Consider the following 23632-nt stretch of genomic DNA (forward strand, 5'->3'; position numbering starts at 1 on the left):
AATGCAAGGTGGTCAGGTCTGGACCCCACTCAACCCCTGTCAAATGTCATGAAAGATAGCCCCATAAAAGCCTCATCTAGAAGCATCCAAGGAGACGTAATTATTCTCCATTGTGTGTAATAGTCAGCAAACACCACCACAGAACTCAACCTGATACCCCCCATAAACTCTTTTTCCCATTTTTTGCATGTAAAACTCAAGAGAGTTTTGCAATGACACCATCTGCTTGCAAGTTTGTTCATTTCTCTAAACCAACTGCCTCCCAAACCCCAAGCTTCCATTACACCAGAAGCAGAAATCATGGTCGCCCAGCATTGATTCCTTCACCCTTTCGCTTAGGCAATCCTGTATTTGGGTAAAGATCGGGCTACAACTTACAGCAAGTTGGGCATCTGTATGGAGATGGACATCTGTAAGGATTAAAAAAACGAAAACAAACAGGAAGACCACAGAGAAGCACACAATAATAGCAGCAGTCAAAGAAAGAGCTCTACTAACCCCAAATCCCACTGGCCACAAGAAGCTACAAGACTGCTACAAGACTGGAAATTAATATGGGCCACAAGAATCCTGATGATGCAAAGGCGCTGTAACTGACAGGCACATCTGCTCAGCACCGGGGTTGGAGCCAGCCGACCAGATACAGGATGGGTGGGTCTTCCATCGGCCTTTGATCAGCCAGGAAGCCTACACCACCACCCAAACAAGAGCTGACAACAAACACTGAAAATGCAGCTGAATGCTTCCACACACACAACCCTGGCCCCCACCACGGTGGATGGCAAATGGATCAGGCGAGGGTGGCCTCCTATTCCTTATTCCACCTATATGGAATAAATTTGTGCACATCTTCTACGAAAGGAAAAATGCATGTCTGAGAACATAGGAAGCTTCTCTTTCTGTCTCAGGTCAGGCAGTTGTTCCATTTAGTCCAACGCTCATCAGACTAGCAGAATACCCCAGGGCTTCCAGTAGGGATGGAGGAGAAATTCATTCGGCTTGTATTTTAATATGAACTTACCTAATTTTGCACCAATATGCAAACCAAAACACATTATCCTTCCAAATTCACACTTCTCCTAATTTTGCAGTGGAGTTCTCCAATTAAAAAATGCATTCAAAAATGCATGTATTAGTGAAAATAACATTAAAATGCTTCATCTTAGGAAAATTATTTGCAAAAGGCGTGTATATACGGCAAAAGTGCATACAAAAATGTATGTATTCAGAAAAAACGTGCACAAAAATGCATCCAAATGTTCATGTGAACTTTAAAAAAATATCAAAGATGAACCAAACATACGCTTCAAAAAATGAGAAAAGCAGAGAAACCAAAATTGATGCAGAGGTCTTTTTCCTGAGCCTTTTAGCTGGAAATGCCAGAGATTGAATCTGGGACCTTCTGCATGCAAAACATGGGCCGCTAAGCTACAGCCTCTCCCATTTTGAAAAATGAAATTGCTGCATAGGGTATATAGGGGTCATAATGACCATTAGGCATGACTAACCCACTTTCCAACTCCATAATTAATAACTGAGATACATTACTCGGGGCAAGCAGCCAGAGATTTCATTGCTTACCCAAATCAATGCTAGACAATCTGCGTCTCTCTTCTCTGTGCTCCCAATTGTCCTTCTTTTCTCAGGTCTACTTCTCATTAAGGTGATCAACCTATATCTAAGCTGTATGCTTCAGGACTGCAGGTATAGTATCCCATAACGCAATGCTCCTCTGTGCAAAAAAATCCCATGTGCATAGAAAACTAGCATGACAGGGAGCCTAGGCACTTTCTCCCTAATATGCTAGTTTTCTACATGCAGAGGAATTAATATTCTTGTATGGCAGAGCAGTCTGACATGCGAGCCACTGCCTCCAGCCTGGGGTAGTACAACCCAAGCACAGACTGGCCACCTCAGTGATACCTAGACCTAAGTCTCCTCCTTCTAGTCTTCTCCTTGTTCCTCTGGCTAGCTCTTAAGTCCCAGCACTCATGAAAGAGGGAAGCCCCATTTCCTTTTTTCCCTGGCCTGCTTCCTTCCCAGGTTGCTGCTTCCCTAGCTCCATATTTCTTGTATTGCCTCCTTTTCCAGGCCCTTCCGTCTACCCTTTCTTAGGAGCATTCCCAGCTCAGCCAATGTGCATACATTACCCCTCTCTGACATCAGAGAAGCTTGAGCAACCACTGCAGGTGAGGCGTCATGTTTAGCCTTGAGAAGACTGAGGGGAGATAGGATAGCGCTGTTTAAGTACTTGAGAGGTTGTCACAGAGAGGAAGGCCAGCATCTCTTCTCGATCATCCCAGAATGCAGGACCCGGAATAATGGGCTCATGTTCCAGGAAGCCATTTTCCAGCTGAACATCAGGAAAAACTTCCTGACTGTTAGAGCAATACGACAATGGAACCAATTACCTAGGGAGGTGGTGGGCTCTCCCACACTGGAGGCATTCAAGATGAAGCTGGACAGGCACTTGTCAGGGATACTTTGACTTGGATTCCTGCATTGAGCAGGGGTTGGACTCAATGGCCTTGTAGGCCCCTTCCAACCCTACTGTTCTATGATTCATCCCCATCATAAAATCCTTCAGCAATACTATATGGTTCTTACTAGACAATCACAATCACGATATACGTGGCTGCAATAAGCCCCTCTGTTTTACCCCACTGATGTGGCAAATGGCTTGGCTATGCATAATGTGCAAGGCTAGAGTCAAGGTAAACCTAGGCTAGGGCTCTACCACATATCCAGAGAGAGAGAGAGAGAGAGAGAGACTGAGTGCATGGTGTACCATCACTCACTCTGGTCGAGATAAGTTTGGCACAGCCTCTTCTACCACATCAGCAGGAGAAACGCTTTACTGGATGTAGCTATCTACTTCTTGCAAACTCCAGTGTTTTCCCTGAGAAGAGAAAACCAAGCTCTGTGGTAGGGCACATGCTTTGCTTGCAGAAGGTCCCATATTCAATTCCTGGCATCTCCAGGTAGGGCTAGGAAAGAATCCAGCCTGAGATCCTGGTCAGCCATTGCTGCCAGTCCGTGTCGACAGTACCGGGCTAGACGGACCAAGGGTCTGACTCAGGATAAGGCAGCCTCCGATGTTGCTATGTTACTGGGGGCAGATTTGTACATGGCTGGTTTAGGCTGATGCTGCAGATTCACAGGCTCTCTACAGAAACACATTATGTGCTGCTTCACGTGTACGCGTGTGCATGCGTGCGGTAGGAGCACAGCAGAGAGGAAAAATGCCCTCTAACTGACAGTGTGAAGCAGTTCCAAGTTGTCAGTGCTTCTCTGTATCCTTGGAAGAGGGAATCACTCCCTCTTATAGCGAATTCAACTGCTGAGTGCTGACAAGAGTGTAGCCCAAATGGGCCCACTGAGAAACAAGACGATACTCCACAATGCAAAATTTTATTACAGGTCCCACTGGTTATTTTCTGTTTCCCTCACATGCAAAAATGCTATTCCAGAGCCAAGCTAATTAAGAGGAAGGCAACTGGGTTAAAAACAGTATCTTCATGGATTTTGCCCTGTTTTTAAAAAAGGGCCTGGGTACCTTAAGATTGCAAAGCTGATGTTATCAGCTGGCAACCTTAGATCACACTGTCAGTCTCGAACTGTGGCCTTCAAGCTCTTCAGATCCAGATCCCACCTTTAGCCAAAACAGTGCTGGCTCCAGGTTTAGAGGGCCCTTGGGCAACACACCCTCAAGTGGCCCCCTCCCTCAGTGAGCCCAGTTCCTCACCACCAGCATCACCAGCTGCCGTTGCTCCACCACCTCTTTCTCCTCATGGCTGCCACTTGTTTGCCCGACAGGCAGAGAGCCAGTGAGCAAGGGGGCCATGGCATCTGCTTCTCCTCCTCCTCACCACTGCTACTGTCTGGGCCAGAGCAAGAGGCAGGTGAACAAGCAGGATGCCAAGGGAAAGAGGAGGAGCAACTCCAGGGGGCTCCTTTCAGTGAGTCCCTGCTGGCGTGTGGGCCCTCGGCAGTTGCCCAACCATGCCTACCCTTGACGCCGGCCCTGAGTCGAAAGACACTTTGGACCTGCTTCTTAATCTTTTACAATATTTATACAGTGCAGCCTTCCCACAACCTGGTGCCCTCCAGATGTACCCTCCAATGGCCAGGCTGGCTGGGAATGATGGGAATTGCAGTCCAACACATCTGGAGGGCGCAAAGTTGGGGATAGCTGGTATAGTGGTAGTGCTGCTGTTGCAACACACCTTAGGTCAGTCTGCAACCCAGTAGTGGGTCCCAATCCACCTGCTGAAGACCAGTGGTCCAGAAAATCTACTTTTCTCAGAGACAACAAGAGGGTGGAGAAAGCTCTGGTGCCAGATGCTGGAGGAAAGCAGGGAAAGGCCAAACAGGTATGGCAAGTGAGGGTAAGGAAGGGAATTAAGGGAAGTGGGAGCCAGAGGGGGTGTGGGTAGATGAGGGATGAGCAAGTAGCAGCCAGACAATTACATTCTGGCTGGCAACCAGGGCTCACTGACCATCATGGTGGATGGTGGAACTGAGGATTCCAGTAAGGAGCAAGAGGAAGCTACCGGTCAATTCTCTGTTACAGCAAATGGTACAACTGCATTTCAAATTGTACTGGGAAGGTCTGTTCGTTCACTTGTCGTCTACTGATTACACAGGTCAAGATTCTTCACACCATGGCCTGGATCTAAAGAACCACACAATTCATTCTGCATGGCCAAAGGAAGTTGGACTTGCATCTTGAAATAGATTTGCTGGATGGTAAACCAGATTTGAAACCAAAGAGAGTTCCATAAACAGCTTGTGATAAGGAAAGGGAGTTCCCCTTATGACCTGGACCCCCTGAGCAACTCCTAAGGATCTCTTGCCTGCTTAAAAGTCCCACCTTCCCTCTTTTAAACTTCCCCTTCCCAATAACGTGGGGTTTAGGTTGTAGACGTGGGGTGATTGACACACCAGATACTTAGGGTTTAAACACAACAGTTTACTGGTAAATTTAAGCAATCAAATCACAACTAAAGGTGTTGGCACAATAGAGCTGATACAAAAGGCATTAAGAGAAAATAAAAGTTGCAAAACACAAGTTCCATTTCCCTAGCTGTACTTAGACTTCTCCAGGCTGCTTCTTCCTGCTCCCTCTTCAAGCTCTTGTCTCCCTGACTCTGCTCTTACTGGCACTCTTTATATACCCTCCTCCCTCAAAACTGAAAGTACTGTTTCAAACCTGAAGACATGACACTTAACTGGGGAAATAAAGCTACTCATCTCAGGGATACCTCTCAGGCCACTAAAACTGATCGTTTTTCCCTTTCCCTCTGTAGGCCTCAAAACCTTCACACTCCCATTCAAAAGAGAAAAATAAAGTCCAGAACTCCACCAGGCACACCTGAAGTAGCTCCTTGGATCCTGGCCAAAATGTACAGGCATTGCTCAACCATAAATAAAGAACTGACCTGCATTTTTCACATGGTTTTATTTTTTTTAAAGAGTAAGTCAAGATAAGGCTGAACTTTACCTATGTCACATCAACAGGTGAGCAAACAGCAGAGTCTGGGAACTGGATGATAATTCTGTTCATTCGGCAGTTAGTGCCTTTTTCTAACCTCCAGGTCTAACTAAGCTGCTTTATATTGAGCTAGACCACTGGTCCATCTAGCCCAGTACTGTCAACACTGGCTGGCAGCAACGGCTCTCCAGGGTTTCAGGGAGGGGTCTTTCCTAGCCCTGGCTGAAGAACCTGGGAACTGAACCTGGGACCTTCTGTGTGCAAAGTAGTTGCTCTGCCACTAAACTCGGGTACTTCCTTTAAAAGCAAGAGAAGTGACATCTGTAGCTGGCAGTAGATACTGTTCCCATATTATCACCCATCCAGCTTTCCGCCATCGTTGATTCTGCTTAACAAGAGAGCCAGTACTGAATTGCTGCCACTGAGCTAAACACAACAAACATCTAGTGACCACAATGGAGCTGCTACCATTCTTGAGCAGTTGCACAGTCCCATCCATTATAGTTTTGGCTTCCACTGGAGAAAAAATTATGACCCCGCCCCAGAGTTGGAGACTGCTGCGAAGTGTGTGTGTGTGTGGGGGGGGGGGGGCGTTATGGCAACAGGGGAGCTCTGCCTATTTCAGGCTGCAAACTCTGCCTAAGCAGCACAAGCCAAAATGAAAGAACCACAGCAAAGGGTCCTATGAACTGAGCCAATGAAGGTTTCTCAGATAATTCGTTTATTACATTTTTATCCCACCCAAAGAGCTCGGGGAGGAGCCACACATGGCTCTCCCCACCCCAATGCTAGCCACACAACCACCCTGTGAGGTAGATCAGGTTAAAAGATAGCAGCTGACCCTAGTTCACCTAGCAACAATTTAAACTCTGGTCTCCTGGAGACTAGTCTGAGACACACTGGCTCTCCCTTGTCTCGCTTTGCCCTCTCTTTTGGGGTAGCGGTATGGATTGGGCCCAGAGGGAGAGGGGAAAGCAAATGGGCAGTGGTGACAGTGCTAAGGAGATGTGGTCACTCAGGAAAGATTGCCAACCCCCCGCCTCCCAGGAAAGATCTAAGAAGACTGGGAGCTTTTTCTACGCGAGGATGTTAATCGGCTGGCTTTACTTCCGGTTTCATCACAGAGTGAAAATCTGAGCACTACACAAGGCGCATTTCCTTTCCTGCTTTTCCATTATACAACCTCTAGATGGCACTATGGTGTAGTGGAATATCGCAAATGCACAAGAGGAAATTGCTTTCTTTTGCTTTCACAATTAAATGCTGCATTTCCCTGCTCTAAAAAAACTCGCCATAAGGGCTGGCTAGACACAGATGTGGAACTGGAGGGTCACGACATCATCTAAAGAACCTGTATACAACCGTGGGTATAGAATGACTAGTGCATGATAAATGCCTTGTGTAGAAAAGCGTAGTAAAATACCTACTGTATATAGACAAACATACGACACCTTATCTTGAATGACACCATTGGTCTATCTTACCCAAAGTATTGTCTTACAAGCATTGGCTTTCCAAAGTCTCAAGCAGAGATCTCTCATCACTTGTTGCCCATAATTCCAGGGACTGATCATGGGATATTATATGTGCGAAGTGTGTGCCTGACCTTGCGAAGCACTCCTGCATTAGCATACGAGACTGTTTCTGTGGCAGCTTGCCCATCTCTGTTTGCAGTTCAGTTTGCTTAAGACCTCATGAACCTTTCACTTATCTGACAAGAACTGTACAATCACCGATTCCAGGTCCAAATGGTGTATTCTGATTAGCAATTGCACCTGCTTCATTTATATCTTATTTTTCCTGCAATATCGTTAGAGATGGATGTGAAAGCAGGTATAAAGGACCCTTCCCCAACCTGGTGCCTTTCAGATGTGGTGACCAATGGCCATGCTGCCTGTGGATGATAGGAATTGTAGTCCAGCACATCTGGAGGGCACCAGGTTGGGGAAGTCTTCTTTAAATCAAGGAACACACACACACTCTTGCCTTTGGAATCAAGGGAAAGGAGCTGAAAGGAGCTGATATGTTGGATTTGTAAAGCTCTCATTCGAACACAGCTTTGTAAACACACCTCTTTGTAAGCTGAAGTGGGAACATTTGACACACCAGCACTTTCAGAGTGGCACCATTGCATCTAAGTCGGTGTTGATGCAAGTCAGACTCATGCTTTTAAATGCCATTTTAGGAAGCTCAAGTTTTTGTTGGGTTTCCACTCCGAATTTCCAGCTGGGTCTGGCCAGGGACAGAGCTACATTCAGTGGGTTTCCTGTCCCCAAATGACTTCACGGCTATTGCAGATATTATGCAGCCAGAGATCTGTAGCCAACAGTTTCGTCAAGTGCCAATTAATTATTATTATTATTATTATTATTAAGTGAAATTTACTTCACCTTTCTTCTTTAGTTTCTTAGTTCTCAAGCCCACAAGCTCTTTGCCTCCAAGCCCCTTATGTCTTTGCTAGCAATCAGTGGCTACTAGTCCTGCTGGCTATGTATCATAAGAATGTAGGAAGAGCCATGCTGGATCAGACCAAGGGTCCATCTAATCCAGCATTCATTCACACAGTGGCCAGCCAGCTCTCGACCAGAAAACCACAAGCATGAGTGCAACAGCACCCTCCCGCCCATGTTTCCCGGCAACTGGTGTACATCAGCAAACTGCCTCTGATACGGGAGGTCGCACGGAGCCATCAGAACTAGTAGCCACTGATAGCCTTCTCCTCCAGGAATTTGTCTAACCCCCTTTTAAAGCCATCCACATTGGTAGCCATCACGACATCTTGTGATATGCTGCTTTCAAGTACAGAGAGGAGGGCTGTATTGACCATACAGAGGTTCAGCATCTTGTGGAAGTGAATTCCATAGTCTGACTATGCGCTGTGTGAAGAAGTCCCAGTATCAGACGTGATATTACTCTCGATACCAGTCCCTAGGGAGCATGAGCTATTGTCCTCATGTCCTGCTTGTGGGCTTCCCATAGGCATCTGGTTGGCCACTATGGGAACAGAATGCTAGACTAGATAGGACTTTGGTTTGATCCAGCAGGGCTGTTCATTTATGTTTGTTACTCTTCACATCAGTCACAGAGATACCCCCTTGTCCCTAGGCACTGTTTGAGATTTCCCCATCCCCATGTCCCTTAGCACCTCTTTGACCCTCTTCCTCCTTTATTACACAGCCATCAGCACCTCTGGCGCTTTGCTCCCTTTACAGCACTCAGCCCCTCTGGTGTCTCTAGATCCTGCCTGTTTCTCTTGTAGCAACTGTGCCAATTGTACTGGCCTCTTTTCTCCTTCAGTTAGAATACCTGTAAACATTCCATGGCATCACATCCCATGACATCATCAACCCAATCGCAAGAGGTGAACTGCAGAACTGAAGGGAAGCATACTCTGATGCCATCCATCAGCCAAAGGATCAAGGTTGCTGGTGTGCATACATGCGTGTCTGTCTGTCTCTCGCACCCACATACACACCTACTACAATCTATTGTAAATCACCTTCAGGATCATTCAGTCAAAAGGCAGGATATAAATCTTCTAAGTAAATATATTATATTCTTAGAGAAATGAACTTGTAGGAATTTTTAAAAACTCCCTTGAGAGTTACAGCATATGTTCTAGTTGTCTTTCATGCTCCTCCTGTGTTTTACAAACCATTCCCTTCTTCCTCTAAGCCCCTGAGGGGAAAAGGTTAACTTTTATGTACCATAGACTGTATAATGCCATAGATAAGGGCAGCACCTGGCCTAGAACCTTTTGTAAATAAACATTCAAGATAAGCCAACCAGTTCCTGTGTGTGATTTTATGATGTGCCCGCCTTAATATACCCCCCACAGCAGGACATGAGCTCCATTTAACACTATCAATACTTCAGCAAGAATGGGAAGAGCATTCATGTACCACAACATGAATCAATACACCACTTCCTTCTCAAGATGTATGGTTCCGACTGCATCTTTGGATGCTGCAGCAATTAACAGCTGGAGAAACACCTTGCAACCCCTTCTTCAGGAGTGGCGTCGCATGGAAGGACCCAGTGCTGACGCTGCCTGTGGTCAGGAGGACGTTCCAGAGCACTTTCTGCAGGTTTCAATTCCTAGTGAGGAGAGAACACTGAAGACCTATGTTGTTGTTTTAAAGGATTTTATTTGTGTGTTACATTTCTTTGGGGGCACCCAATAGCTGAAGGATATGTTTATTTACAGCATTATAAGTTAACCACAGGGGAACAGGCAAATAGGCAATGCTTGCGTATAAAATAGCATTATTTTCACAAATAATTATTTTCACCCTTGTCCCGAGCCCAACCCAGCTGAAAAACCCAGACTTCTGTCTCCTTCAGTGACTACATTCGTACATCCAAACTTGCAGAGGGGTAAGCCAATGTTAGTCTGTTACAGAAAGGAGTCCTGAAGCACCTTAAAGACTAACGAAAGCTTTGCCATAATAAAAGGGTTAGTCTACAGGACTCTTCGTTGTTTCTCTACAGCTAGTGTTTCTCTCCAGCCTGTGCAAAAGAAGGTGGGGTTAAGTACAATAGCAAGCAGCCACCAGCCATCAATGTCTATTTAAAGAAGGGAAGAGTAGACTTCATGCTTGCAGGGTCTATTTTGTGTTTTACTAGAACTCTGAGATCCACCAACTGGAGCCAGCTGCAAAATGGATACACTTCGAATTAAAGGATGTGGTGCCCCTGAGCAGGTGCAGAGCACAGAAATATGTTCTGAGTACCGCAACTGAGCTGATCCCACAGTCTTTCCACAGAATAATCCATTCCTGGTTTCCCCAAACTTCCTTCATTTCAGCATATAAAAAGATGTGTGTGTGTGTGCAGGGGGGGGGGGGGAGAGAATTATCTTGTTGATGCTATTGTTGAACTCGAATTCAGAAATCCTTACCTATCTAGTGTAAATCACCCTGAGATCTACCAATAGATCTCAGACTACCTTCTGCCCACCCCTAAGGAACATTTTTAGCTATAAGCTAGAGGAAAAATCTAAAGAGTTATTTTTATTACACTGTGCCATGTTCCTGGAATGCTCTTCCGCCATTGATCCAATAGGCTTCTTCTTCTCTCTTTTTAACATTAATGAAAACTAATCTTAGCGAGCCAGTGTGGTATACTGGTTAGAGTGTTGGACTGGGACTCGGGAGACCCGGGTTCCAGTCCCCACTCGGTCATGAAGCTCACTGGGTGGCTTTGGGCCAGTCACTAACTCTCAGCCTAACCTACCTCACAGGATTGTTGTGAGGATAAAATGGAGAGGAGGAGGGAGATCATGCAAGCTGCCTTGGGCTCCTTGGAGGAAAAAAGACAGGATATAAATGTAATCATAAAATAAATACATGAATAAGGTTTTTTTACTCTCACATTTTCTTCACAATACTTCTCGCCTTTTCTTGATGGATGTTTGGCACAGTCTCCCCCTCATCCCTCTTAATTTTATTAGATTTGCTGGTATGGCCACATTCCTTAATTCTTATATTGCCCCAAGTATAGCAACTGGCATCATATAAGCGCTACATGACCACAACGTTGAAGTTCACACCCAGAGTTGCTGGCCAGAACACTAGAACTGATGGAGTATAGTGAAAAATCCATGCTTAGATGCAGGCACTGGCAGCTGACATACAAACTGACCTCGCTGCTGGAGAAGAGGCACAGATCACACAGTCTGGTTGTACATCAGTGCACAGCAAGTGTTAAACCGATCCATGGATTTGCGCACACGCCGCCAACGCGTCCTATAACTCAAAACACACAAAGAATGTAGACAGAGCAAGGTATCAGTCACAAGGAGAACTTCACACAACTCCCTGGCCCACACTGCTATACCAACATGTAACCACTGCTGGGACAGAACCTGGTCATCACACCTAAAAATATATATATTGTAGAGCTGGAAAAAGTGCAGAAAAGGGCAACTAAAATGATCAAGCGGCTGGAGCATCTCCCCTATGAGAGAAGGTTACAACAGCCTGGACTGTTTAGCCTGGAAAAAATGGAGGGTAAGGGGAGACATGAGAGAGGTCTACCAAGTAGTACATGGTGTGGAGAATGTGGATACGAAGATATTTGTCTCCCTCCCTCGTAATACTAGAACCTGGAGTCATCCTATGAAGCTGAATGGTGGGAGATTCAGGACAGATAAAAGGAAGGACTTCTTCACACCGCGCATAGTTAAACTATGGAACTCGCTACCACAAGATGTAGTGCTGGCCACCAGTTTGGATGGCTTTAAAAGGGGGTTGGACAAATTCCTGGAGGAGAAGGCTATCAGTGGCTACTAGTCTTGATGGCTATGTGCTACCTCCAGTATCAGTGGCAGTGAGCCTATGTACACCAGTTGCTGGGGAACATGGGTAAGAGGGTGCTGTTGCGCTCATGCCCTGCTTGTGGGTTCCTGGTCGACAGCTGGTTGGCCACTGTGTGAACAGAATGCTGGACTAGATGGACTCTTGGTCTGATCCAGCATGGCTCTTCTTATGTTCCTATCAGCCTTGTGACAGCATAAGCTAGGAAAAAGAAACAGGCAAAATAAGCCAGTGTGGTACAGTGGTTAGAATGTTGGACTGGGACTCAGGAGATCTGGGTTCTAGTCCCCTCTCAGCCATGAAGCTCACTGGGTGGATTTCGGCCAGTCACTGACTCTCAGCCTAACCTACCTCACAGGGTTGTTGTGAGGATAAAATGGAGAGGAGGAGGAACATGTATGCTCCCTTGGGTTCTTTGCAAGAGGAAAAAAGGTGGGTTATAAATGAAATAATACATAAAATAAATCATAGAATCACAGAATAGTAGGTTTGGAAGGGGCCTATAAGACCATTGAGTCCAACCCCCTGCTCAAATAAATCTACCCAACAGCTTTGGGATTGGCTGGACTGATCCGAGAAAGCGTTCAGGAAGACTAAAGAACTGGTGCAGCTAAGGTGGCACAAACCTGACCTGGAAGAGCAGAAGATAAATATGAGACCTTTTCCCAGCTCCTCAACCACACACACACACACACACAAAGAGTAGCCAAATAACCTCAACTGTCCTGGAAGGGAAGTCTGGGCAGAAGGAAGTAACCCAAGGTACAATTTACATAGTCTGTGCCTCAGAGTTATCCCTACCCATCATGTTCAGAGGAAATACGTAAATCATGTAAATATGGGATCTTTTGCATGCAGAGCATATGCTCTAACACTGAGCTATGTCCCTTCCTCAACATATTTAGTTGGAAATAAGCCTCAGAGATTCCAGTGAAAATTACTTACTCATGTGCTTAGAATAGGGATGTACGAAAGTCACTTACCTTTTCGAAGGGTGACATTCGCGGTGGGGGGGAGGCTCTCCGTTCCTCCCCCCGAAATTCTCTCCGTCCGGCTCCGCTCCACGGAGATTCCGCAGAGCCGCCAGCCGGGGCCGCCCACAGCCGGACATCCGGCTGCTAGGCAGCCTGCAGGGACGCAAATGGCGGCTGCTGTAGCTGCCGCCATTTGCATCCCTGTATTTTGCCGTATAGGCTACGTAAATATTTACGTAGCCTATCACAGCAAAAAACAAAACAGCGGATGCAAATGGCGGCAACTACGGCGGCCGCCATTTGCGTTCCCCTTTTTTTCGCCCTTTTAGCCTACGTAAATATTTACGTAGGCTATTATGGCGAATAAAAGGGGAACGCAAATGGCGTAGTGGCCGCCATTCGCGTCCCCTTTTTTTTTGCCGTTTTAGCCTACGTAAATATTTACGTAGGCTATTATGGCGGGGGAAAAAAGGAATGCAAATGGTGGCCACTATGCCATTTGTGTTCCCTTTCCCCCCCCCCATAATAGCCTACGTAAATATTTGCGTAGGCTAAAATGGCAAAAAAAAAGGGGGGACGCAAATGGCGGCTGCTGTAGCCGCCACCATTTGCATCCGCTGTTTTTTGAGGGGGTTTGCCGTGATAGGCTACGTAAATACTTGGTGTCCCTGCGTTAGCCGTGATAGGCTACGTAATTATTTACACAGCCTATCACGGCTATAATGAAGAAGCGAATGGCGGCAGCAGGTAAGTGCTCCGTTTCGGGTGCCTTTCCTGGGGGGGGGGGCGGGGGGCTTCGTTCCACCACGGATTTCGGGGGATTTCCGAATGCCAGTGCATTCGGCCTCACCGAGATCCATGGCGGAATTCTCTGACATCCCTAGCTTAGAATCAGAGGCTAAGATTTCCACAGGCTGCTAGTGTTGGGGCCAGAACAGAATTGAGTTGGTGTCAGAAGATACAAATTCAGTGCAGGGTCCAGATTTTGGAGGGCCCTTGGGCAAGGTAGCCTCCATGGGCCCTCTCCCTCAGTGAGTCTCCCTTCTCACTGCCATTGTCACCAGCTGCTATTGCTCCTTATCCTCTTTCTCAGCAAGCAAGGATGTAGTGGCATCTCCTTCTCCTTCTCACCACCTCTGCTGTCTGGGCCAGAGCGAGTGGCAACTGGACAAGCAGGCTGCAGTGGTGAAGAGGAAGAGTGACTCCAGGGAACTCTTGCCAGAGGGCCCCTGCTGGGACGTGGGCCCTTGGCAGGTGCCCAGCCATGCCTACCCTCTATGCCAGCCCTGCACAAAAATATCTTATGCATGTCAGAGGAGTAACCAATTCTTGTTGTAAACAGAAAGGAAACTGGAACACCCTAAAGACTTTACCCATGTCTCAGCACAATGCACAGTGCATTCTGGGAAACTGGGATCCATGTGAACTTGAACTCCCATGGCTCTCTGCAGCATCCAGGGCCCAAAACCCTGGTCTAGCCTTTAGGCTATGAGTGGAACCTACCCCTTTACTTCTAGTAAGCAGTGAAAGTGTGTGTGTGTGTGTGTGTGTGTGTGTGTGTAGATGGTAGCAGTCATGTCCCCGCACCGAAGTCATGGCTGCAGCAGCAAGATTCTGGCCAGCAAAACACAGTAATTATGGCATCACCATGTGCCTCCAAGGGGCTCAATCTGGATCCATTTAGAAACAGACCTCAGACAATCTGCTGTCTAATCCATCTCTACCACTTCAGACTGCAAATGGGGGGAAATGACTGAACGCTTTCCCCTCCCCTAAATATAGCAAATTAGCATCTCAGGGAGACAGCTAGGCTATAACTCCCTACTTTCTACTTCTCTTGGTGCAGGGAGTACTTTAAAAAAATATATGGAAAAGGTATGCAATCCCCCAACCCACCTGTGGCCTGAGGTTGTACAGCCCAGGAACAGTTTTACCACGTGGTCTGCTGTTTGTGTAGACTACAGAAGCTGAAGCAAAACACAACAGCACAATAAGCGCACAGCTGAGAGGGGAGAGAAGGTCAGCTTTTCCAGCCTTCTCCACGGAGACAGGATTCCCTGCAACTAAACATTCCTAATAGATTAGCCACCATCATTCAGATTATAGTGTGCCAAAAGCAGAGAGAGCAGAAGAGGCCCAGGACAGATCAGATCAGGCAGGGGAAAATGCACTGAGTACAGCCTGGCATCCTCCAGATGTGTTGTACTACAACTATCATCATACCCAGCCATGCTGGCTGGGGATTATAGGAGTTACAGTCCAGCACATTTGGAGGGCACTACGTTGGGGAAGGTTGATTTAGCAGAACAAGCTGGCGAGTTTAGGCTAGCACGTGGTGCTGTTTGCAATGAGGCCAAAACTTGCACCCACTTGATCTGGAAGAGTATTCTTTCTCAAGCCCAAATCTGGCGATCAAGCCTCACCTGAGCAGCACCTTGGCTTCAGGACATTAGCCCGAACGATGGAAGTGGTACCTGTGGGAAAAGTTACACTCCAGGCAGAGGTCTGTACACCAGCATTGCTACACCCTGCACCCGCATCAACGTGCCACCCACATACCTGCCACGTGGACCACACGTTGCCACAATGCAAGTCGCTTGGATGCTCTGAATGAGTGCAACCCAATATTCACAAGGACTTCAGGTGGAAACCCTTTGAAGACACTCCCATATAGCAGGTAATGCTAAACACGTATGTAGAGCATCACACCTGATTATTTTGCATGCCGCATAGAGATGTAGTGGATGCATTCATACCAGCTGGAAAGCTGTGAGACCTTCCACACCAATTCCTTTGGATCAGAGGGTCTCAGACATACAACACAACTGACCCTAATGCTCCTCACAGCTCTTTGCAACATTCCAATATTTTGCTGCACTGATTGGGACTTAGAAGAGCAATCTAAGTTGTGTGTGTGTGTGGGGGGGGACTTGTAGCCCTCTGGATATTTTGCCCTACAACTCCCATGACCCCTCCCATGATTGACTATGCTGGCTAGGGCGGATGGGAATTTTAAGCCAAAACATCTGGAGGGCCACAAGTTGCTCACTCTAGATTTAGGGGATTTTAAATTCCTTTACTCACTTAGAACCAAGAGGATAGGGTGGGACATTTTTTTTGAAAAAATAATATGTGATGGGTTCAAACAAGAAGGTGGGGGTAAAATCCCAATCTCCCCCACAATACAACTTGCAGAACTCTCCAATGCATTGTTGTCCTCTAATCCAAATTTCCTTTAGTTCAGAATAACCACAATACTTAACATTTGTACCTCTTTCAAATGTTCAAAGCTCTTCATATGCATTTTCTAGGTATAATCCATACAACCACTCTATAAGGTAAATCGGTATTATCTTCTATATTGTAGATGGGGGGGGGGAAACCTGAGGATGAACCTAACGCAACTTAGTGAGTTCTGGTAGAAGCAACATTTGAACCAGGGACTTCCGGATTCATAGTATGGTCTCTTTAGCTACCACACTACACCAGCTGTCCAGAACTCCTCCATTTCACAGGAGTCCACCGCGTAAATATCCAGCAATTCACATTGACCCTTATTAAAAAACAAAACAAAACACAGCACTTCAGAAAAGGCTGATGTTTGAAAATTAACTCACCCACCTCTGTTAAAACAGCTACACATCTACACGCATTAATGTTTAATTTCACCAAAATACCTAGTCTCAAATTAACACAGTTGTTGTGTGCAGAGAAAATCAGTTGTAAGCGAGGAGGAAAGGAGAGAGATCTGGAATTGATCAAGATGCTAGACATTTTTGGACAACTCCCCTAGAGAAACTACAAATCTGCTTAAAAAAATGACATCCCAGCCGAGGTCATATTCTGAAAGAAATTCCCAGCTATGTAAATGTACTGGAACCTCCTCTTTCTGGAGGAAAGCCTTACAAAACAGAAAGGCAAAAAGACACAAGGGCAAACTTGACAAAAGGGGAGGAATCTGTGAGAGTGCTGAAACCATAACGCAAATCCAGGACAATGAAGCCAGCAGGAAAGCGCACTGCATTTTTAAGAAGTCCTGCAAGAGGAGCTACTGAGCCAGGTGCCATGTTGCTAAGCACGTTTAACATGCAACGATGCAAAACTACAAATGGAAAGGGGAAGGAGGGAGAGGAGCCAACCAGAGCAATATGCAATCAAAGTCTGTTGCCAAAGGTTCTTTACACACACACACACACACACACACACCAGATGTAATGGGTTTGGCACCTCCTAAGATATTTGCAAAAGGGTGTGGAAGAGGCCAGCATCAAGGGGCAAGCTAACCACATTGGCTTGTAATGTTAACAGACATTAACAAAACCAGCTGCTTTATTTAAAGTCTCCACAAATATCCCTTAAGAGATTTCTATTCTCTACATTTTGCCTATTCTTTGTTTGGAATCCAAACTCTGTGATTTCAGACTGTCACTCTTCCTCAGCACAACCGATTTATTTATTTTTACACCATCCTAGCGCTTTGCTTGATCGTGCTCTGATCAAAGGCTATTTGGGCAGGGGTGGCGGGAGGGGGGGGGGATGAGCCGAGAAGCTGCAAGAGAAGCTAAAACTACTTCTTCTGTATGTCTAGACAAGCAAGAGACATCCTTATAAATCTTGTGTGACTTCCTTCACACAAAGAAACTGTGCCGCTAGTCCTCCTCCTCACAGGATCCTGTCTCTTTGGGAAGATGCAGGTCTGGACCTGTATGCTTTAGAGAGGAACGTACACGTCAACAGATCAGGGTCTTTTGCCTTTGCAATACAGAAATAGCTGTCTCAGTCCCGGAGGGAATGCATATAGCCACTCAGTGGTGCCCGCACATTTCCCATTGCCTAGGTCAATACAAACTAGCAGAGGGCGGGCACTGCGTCCCCGCCAATGCCCACCAAATAAAACAGCAAGGACTGAATTAGAAACTAGGACAGCAGCTTGGGGACCTGGCCTTTTCCCCACATCCAACATGGGTTGAACCAGCCTCTCCAAGATGCCCATGAAAACAGGGCTGACCGATGCCGTGGTATTTAAACGAGGGGACGTCACATTGTTTCCGAATGCACAGACTCACACCCTCCCAGGGCCATGGAACAGCACCCCACGGCAGCCCCATATGGTCACGTGTGGTGACGCATCCCCTAGGGAGCGAAGCACCCCGCTGCCCTTCAGAGAGCCTAGGATGGAGAGGGGCCATTTCCCATGGAGACCCCAGACACCGTCCCAAAGATGCCGGCTCCACAGAGTGCTACACAAGAGACACCACCCCATCAATGTAGAGCCCCCACAGGAAAGACCATATAGCTGCCTGGGGTGGAACGCCCCACAGGACAGAGGCCGGCCCAATCCCACAGGAGCCCCACAAATGTCCCCCGGCCCCCGCGTCTAGCCATATACCTCCCCATGGAACAAAAAACGAGACAGTCTCAGGGAGCATATTAGGACAAGGCCCCCTGCCCCCCCAATTTCACAGGTACCCTCAAAACTGCCCCTCCCCCCCATTCCTCTCACAGCCTCACAGAAGAGGATACCCCTTCCCCGCAGCTCTACTGTGCCCAATGGAAAACCATCCACAGAGCCCTGGAACAAGATCCCTGCCGCCCCATCGTCACCCCCACAGAATGCCACATGAAGAAAGCTCCCTGGCAGACATCCCCACCAGTTCCCATAGATCCGAGACCTCCCCACACAACCCTAAAAGGGACAGAGCTTCCCCCCCTCCCGCCCCATGCTTACATGGAAGTCTGCAGAAGAGACCACCCAGGGAGCACTAGAGAAGCTCTGTCCCTTTTAGGGGGTTTAAAGGCTCCCCTCTCTGAAGCCCCACAGAGCCGCACAGAAACTGCCACCCTGTTTGGTTTTTAGCAGTACAACCTCACCCCCCCCCCCCATACCATTCAATGTCTGGCACCAAAGACATCCCAGACATGTACCCATTTCCTGAGGAGGGGGGAGCAGAGAAGGGCCAAGATGATGCCCTCCTCCTCTCTTGATCTCCCCCCCCGCCTCACCCACTGTGCCTTCACACCCCAAGCCCCATAGATGCCATAAGTGGGGGCACGGAGAGGAGACGGGGGGGTAGCGACTCCCCCTCTTCCTCTCTTTGTTGCAAGTCAGCCCCCCCACCCCCACCCCTGGCGCCCTCCAGCTGGGTTGAGCTTCAATTCCCATCATCTTCTGGGGATGATGGGGGTTGCACTCCAACCCATCTGGAGGGCGCCAGGGTGGGGGAGGTTGATGCAAGTCACATATGCAGGGCAGCTCTAGATCTATGCAACCCAGCAGGGGCTGGGAAATAAATGAATTAATAAAGGATAAATCACACACACAGCCCCAATTTGAATGAGAGAGACTGGAAATTATCCCTCTCCCCCCACAACACCTCTAATTTTGCATGAGACTGGAAACAACTCCCCTCCCCGTGCATTTTGCATGAGAGGCTGGAAACAATTCCTCTCTCTCTTCCTCCCCCGCCCCCCCAGGATGAAGAGTGAGGAGGGGGACACAGAGCAGCTACTCACCCAGTGGAGATGCTGCTGTCTTTGCACCGGCGGAAGGGTCTGCGGAGCTCCGAACGTTGACAGCCGCTTCACAGCCAGAAGCGCCGCTCAATGCCAGGCTAGAACACAGACACACAACAGCGGGAAAGGAACCCGGATGTGGAGCACTCCGCCCCCCGCTTCTCCAGCCCTCCCACAAGCATTGCCCGTCGTGGGGCAAATCTGGCGTGCGGCTTCCCTTGCAGTACTGCGCAGGCGGCTGAGCAATAGCTCGCCGCTCAGAGGCGGTGGCTGATTTTTGGGGGCGCCGCGTTGCAGCAACCACAGAGCCATAAACTAATGCCGGAGACAATTTTGTTAGTCCTTTAGGTGCCACTCTTTGTCAGGTTAGGTAGTGCAACAAGTAGGGGATGGATGGGACGGGGACCAGGAAGGTCCAAAAATGTGTGCCCCCTAGCCTGATGAAGAGTTCTGGAGAACTCGAAAGCTTGCACATTTTTGTGGAATTTTGGTTGGTATTGTCCATCTTAGGATCTTGGATTTTTTGGTGAGAGTGACGGACTGGGAGCCGGGAGATCCGGGTTCTAGTCCCCACTCGGCCATGGAAGCTCACTGGGTGACTTTGGGCCAGTCACAGACGCTCAGCCCAACCCACCTCACAGGGTTGTTGTTGTGAGGATACAACGGAGAGGAGGAGGATAATGTAAGCTGCCTTGAGTTCCTTGTGAGAGGGAGAAAGGCGGGGTATAAATGCAATAAATAAATAAATAAATAATCTTTCTTTTTAATACAAACGTCGTTACCTTTGCTGCAATACACTAACACAGCTACCCCGTTAGAAATGTTACAGTAGTCCAGGATCTGTTATAGACTGCAAGAGAAACATGTGAACCGCCCAGAGAGCTTCGGCTATTGGACGGTAAATAAATAAATAGTGCAGAGAATATTGACGTTTGTATTTAAAAGAATGACAGCTGCACTAATCCATGAGGAAAAAATTATATCCAATAATAATATATGTGCTTGTAATTGTGTAATGTCACTTATTTTGAATCATTAGGAATAAAGTAAACTGTATATGTATATTGGGTTTGGGTTTGGTTGCATTGATCTCCAACAAACCATCTCGAAGTGTTCGCACTCTCCGGCACTGCTTTCTGTGTCATGCCATGTTCCAGTTTCTAGAGGTCTATCAAGGTAGAGGTCTGCTGAGTGGACAGTGGCTGCCAACTCTATGATTTACATAAGTAGTTACACCAGGAAGGAAATAGCTGCTATTAAAAACAAGCCTTTCTGGTGTTCTTCTGATACACCCAGGAGTTGAATCTAGCATTCTTAAGGTCATACACAGTGATTCATTGACTAGATTATTTGGGAATGTAAAGTACAAACACATCAAGGAAAAAAAGTCAACCCAACTCCGTGACTGTTGAAAATATTTCTAATCTCTGTTTAGAGCAGGGGTGTTGAACCTCAGGGACCTTGGGGTCCCAATCCAGCTCTCCAAGGTTCCCCAGGTGGCCAAGTGAGGAGTACCAAGGAACAGCAATAGATGACTAGCTCAAGACTGGTCTGTGAAATCGTGGCACAGAACTCTTAGAGCACAATCCTATGCATGTTTAGAGAGAGAAAAAAGTCTTACAAATCCCAGCATGGCGCAGCAAGAACAGCTGGCTGGGGCATGCTGGGAATTGTAGGACTTTTTTCTAACTAAACATGCATAACATTGCACCTTTAAACAGAAATAATGCCTAAATAACAATAATGAGAGTGCCTCTGAACATATGCCAAGTATGTTCCCCTCAGTACTGAGCAACTGCAGCCTCCCCTCTCCCCACACACGGAGAATTAAGAAGCTAACCAACAGTGAAAGTATCTAGTTTGTTTTTAACACACCACATGTTGCAGAGGAAAGTTCAGCAAATGCCTACAAAACAACACTGTTTATGCCAATTTCTTTCCTTGCTTCAGGTGTTACGTGATCAACAATAATACTTTTGACATTGCCATATGTGTAAGGCTTTCCAAACTACAAAGGTGTGTGTGTATATATCAGGGGTAGGGAACCTCAAACCTGTGGGCCAAATCTGGCCCTCCGGAGTTCTCCAGATGGTCACACTCCCTTTCCCTGCCCCCCCCTTCCCCCCAGCCACCGATTGCTAGCTGGTTTCTCAGCTTTTGTGCCATTTTTTCCCGATTCTAAAAGTTTGGAAGGCCTCTCGTAAAACTTTGTTACTGGCAATAAGAACGTTAGGGTGTAATCCTATGCATGTTTAGACAGAAAAAAAGTCTAAAACTCCCAGCATTCCCCAGCCAGCCATACTTTTTCTGTCAAAGCATGCATAGGATTGCACCCTTAAGCAACAATATGCTGAGGTGTTTTTGTGTGTGAGTATTTTTGGCCCCTTTTCTCTTTGGCCCCACCAACTACTGGCCTATGGCCTTAGAGAGCTTCTCTGAAATTTAATTTGGCCCTCAGGCTGAAAGTGGTTCTTGTTGTTGTTGTTGTTCAGTCGTTCAGTCGTGTCCGACTCTTCGTGACCCCATGGACCATAGCACGCCAGGCCTTCCTGTCCTGCGCTCTCTCCCGGAGTGTGCTCAAGTTCATATTCATTGCATCGGTGATGCTATCTAGCCATCTCATCCTCTGCCGTCCCCTTCTCCTTTTGCCTTCAGTCTTTCCCAGCATCAGGGTCTTTTCCAGGGAGTTTTCTCTTCGCATTAGGTGGCCAAAATATTGGAGCTTCAGCTTCATTATCTGTCCTTCCAATGAGCACTCAGGGTTGATTTCCTTTAGGATGGACTGATCTGACCTCCTTGCAGTCCAGGGGACTCGTAAGAGTCTTCTCCAGCACCACAGTTCGAAAGCATCAATTCTTCGGCGCTCAGCCTTCCTTATAGTCCAGCTCTCACAGCCATACATTACTACTGGGAAAACCATAGCTTTGATTAGACGGACCTTTGTCGGCAAGGTGATGTCTCTGCTTCTTACTATGCTGTCTAGGTTTGCCATAGCTTTCCTCCCAAGGAGCAAGCGTCTTTTAATTTCATGGCTACAGTCACCGTCTGCGGTGATCTTGGAGCCCAAGAAAGTAAAATCTGTCACTGCTTCCATTTCTTCCCCTTCTATATGCCAGGAAGTGATGGGGCCAGATGCCATGATCTTAGTTTTTTTAATGTTGAGTTTCAAACCAGCTTTTGCGCTCTCCTCTTTCACCCTCAACAAGAGGCTCTTGAGATCCTCTTCGCTTTCTGCCATTAGGGTGGTATCGTCTGCATATCGGAGGTTGTTGATAATTCTCCCGGCAATCTTAATTCCGACCTCTGATTCATCCAACCCGGCATTTCTCATGATGTACTCTGCATATAAGTTAAATAAGCAGGGTGACAATATGCAGCCTTGTCGTACTCCTTTCCCAATTTTGAACCAATCGGTTGTTCCATGTCTGGTTCTTACTGTTGCTTCTTGACCCTCGTACAGGTTTCTCAGGAGACAGGTAAGGTGGTCTGGTACTCCCATCACTTTAAGAATTTGCCACAGTTTGTTGTGATCCACACAATCAAAGGCTTTAGCGTAGTCAATGAAGCAGAAATAGACGTTTTTCTGGAATTCTCTTGCTTTCTCCATGATGCAGCGAATGTTGGCGATTTGATCTCTAGTTCCTCTGCCTCTTCTAAACCCAGCTTGTACTTCCGGTAGTTCTCGGTTCGCATACTGCTGAAGCCTAGCTTGTAGGATTTTGAGCATCACCTTGCTGGCATGTGAAATGAGCGCAATGGTGCGGTAGTTTGAACACTCTTTGGCGTTGCCCTTCTTTGGAATTGGAATGTAAACTGACCTTTTCCAGTCTTGTGGCTACTGTTGAGTGTTCCAGATCTGTTGGCATATTGAATGCAGCACTTTAACAGCATCATCTTTTAGGATTTTAAATAGCTCGGCTGGAATACTGTCATCTCCGCTAGCTTTATTGTTACTAATGCTTCCTAAGGCCCACTTGACTTCACTCTCTAGGATGTCCGGCTCAAGTTCAGTGACCGCACTATCATGGCTATCAGGGACATTCAGATCTTTCCTGTATAGTTCTTCTGTGTATTCTTGCCACCTCTTCTTAATCTCATCTGCATCTGTTAGGTCCCTGCCTTCTTTGTCCTTTATCATGCCCATCTTTGCACAAAACGTTCCCTTGAGATCTCCAATTTTCTTGAAGAGATCTCTAGTCTTTCCCATTCTGTTGTTTTCCTCGATTTCTTTGCATTGTTCACTTAAGAAGGCCTTCTTGTCTCTCCTTGCTATTCTCTGGAACTCTGCATTCAGTTGGGTATATCTTCCCCTTTCTCCCTTGCTTTTCGCTTCC

At 47.0% G+C, this 23632-nt stretch overlaps 1 protein-coding gene across 2 annotated transcripts in view; it reads right to left on the reverse strand.

Annotated features, from left to right (window-relative positions):
• The window catches only part of RNF24 (ring finger protein 24), a 94341-nt gene extending 74910 nt beyond the window's left edge, over positions 1-19431 (reverse strand). The window contains exon 1 of one of the 2 annotated variants that reach the window (XM_084855341.1): positions 19299-19431. The gene's annotated coding sequence lies outside the window, so the exon portion shown is untranslated. Of the gene's footprint in view, positions 1-498; positions 18180-19298 lie in introns of those variants that run through there. The other variant, XM_084855340.1, reaches the window with a different exon arrangement.
• Positions 19432-23632: the final 4201 nt, after the last annotated feature.

The sequence above is a fragment of the Heloderma suspectum genome, chromosome 5, assembly GCF_057233095.1.
Source record: "Heloderma suspectum isolate Gila_16-S chromosome 5, 16-S_ref, whole genome shotgun sequence".
NCBI lineage: Eukaryota > Metazoa > Chordata > Lepidosauria > Squamata > Helodermatidae > Heloderma > Heloderma suspectum.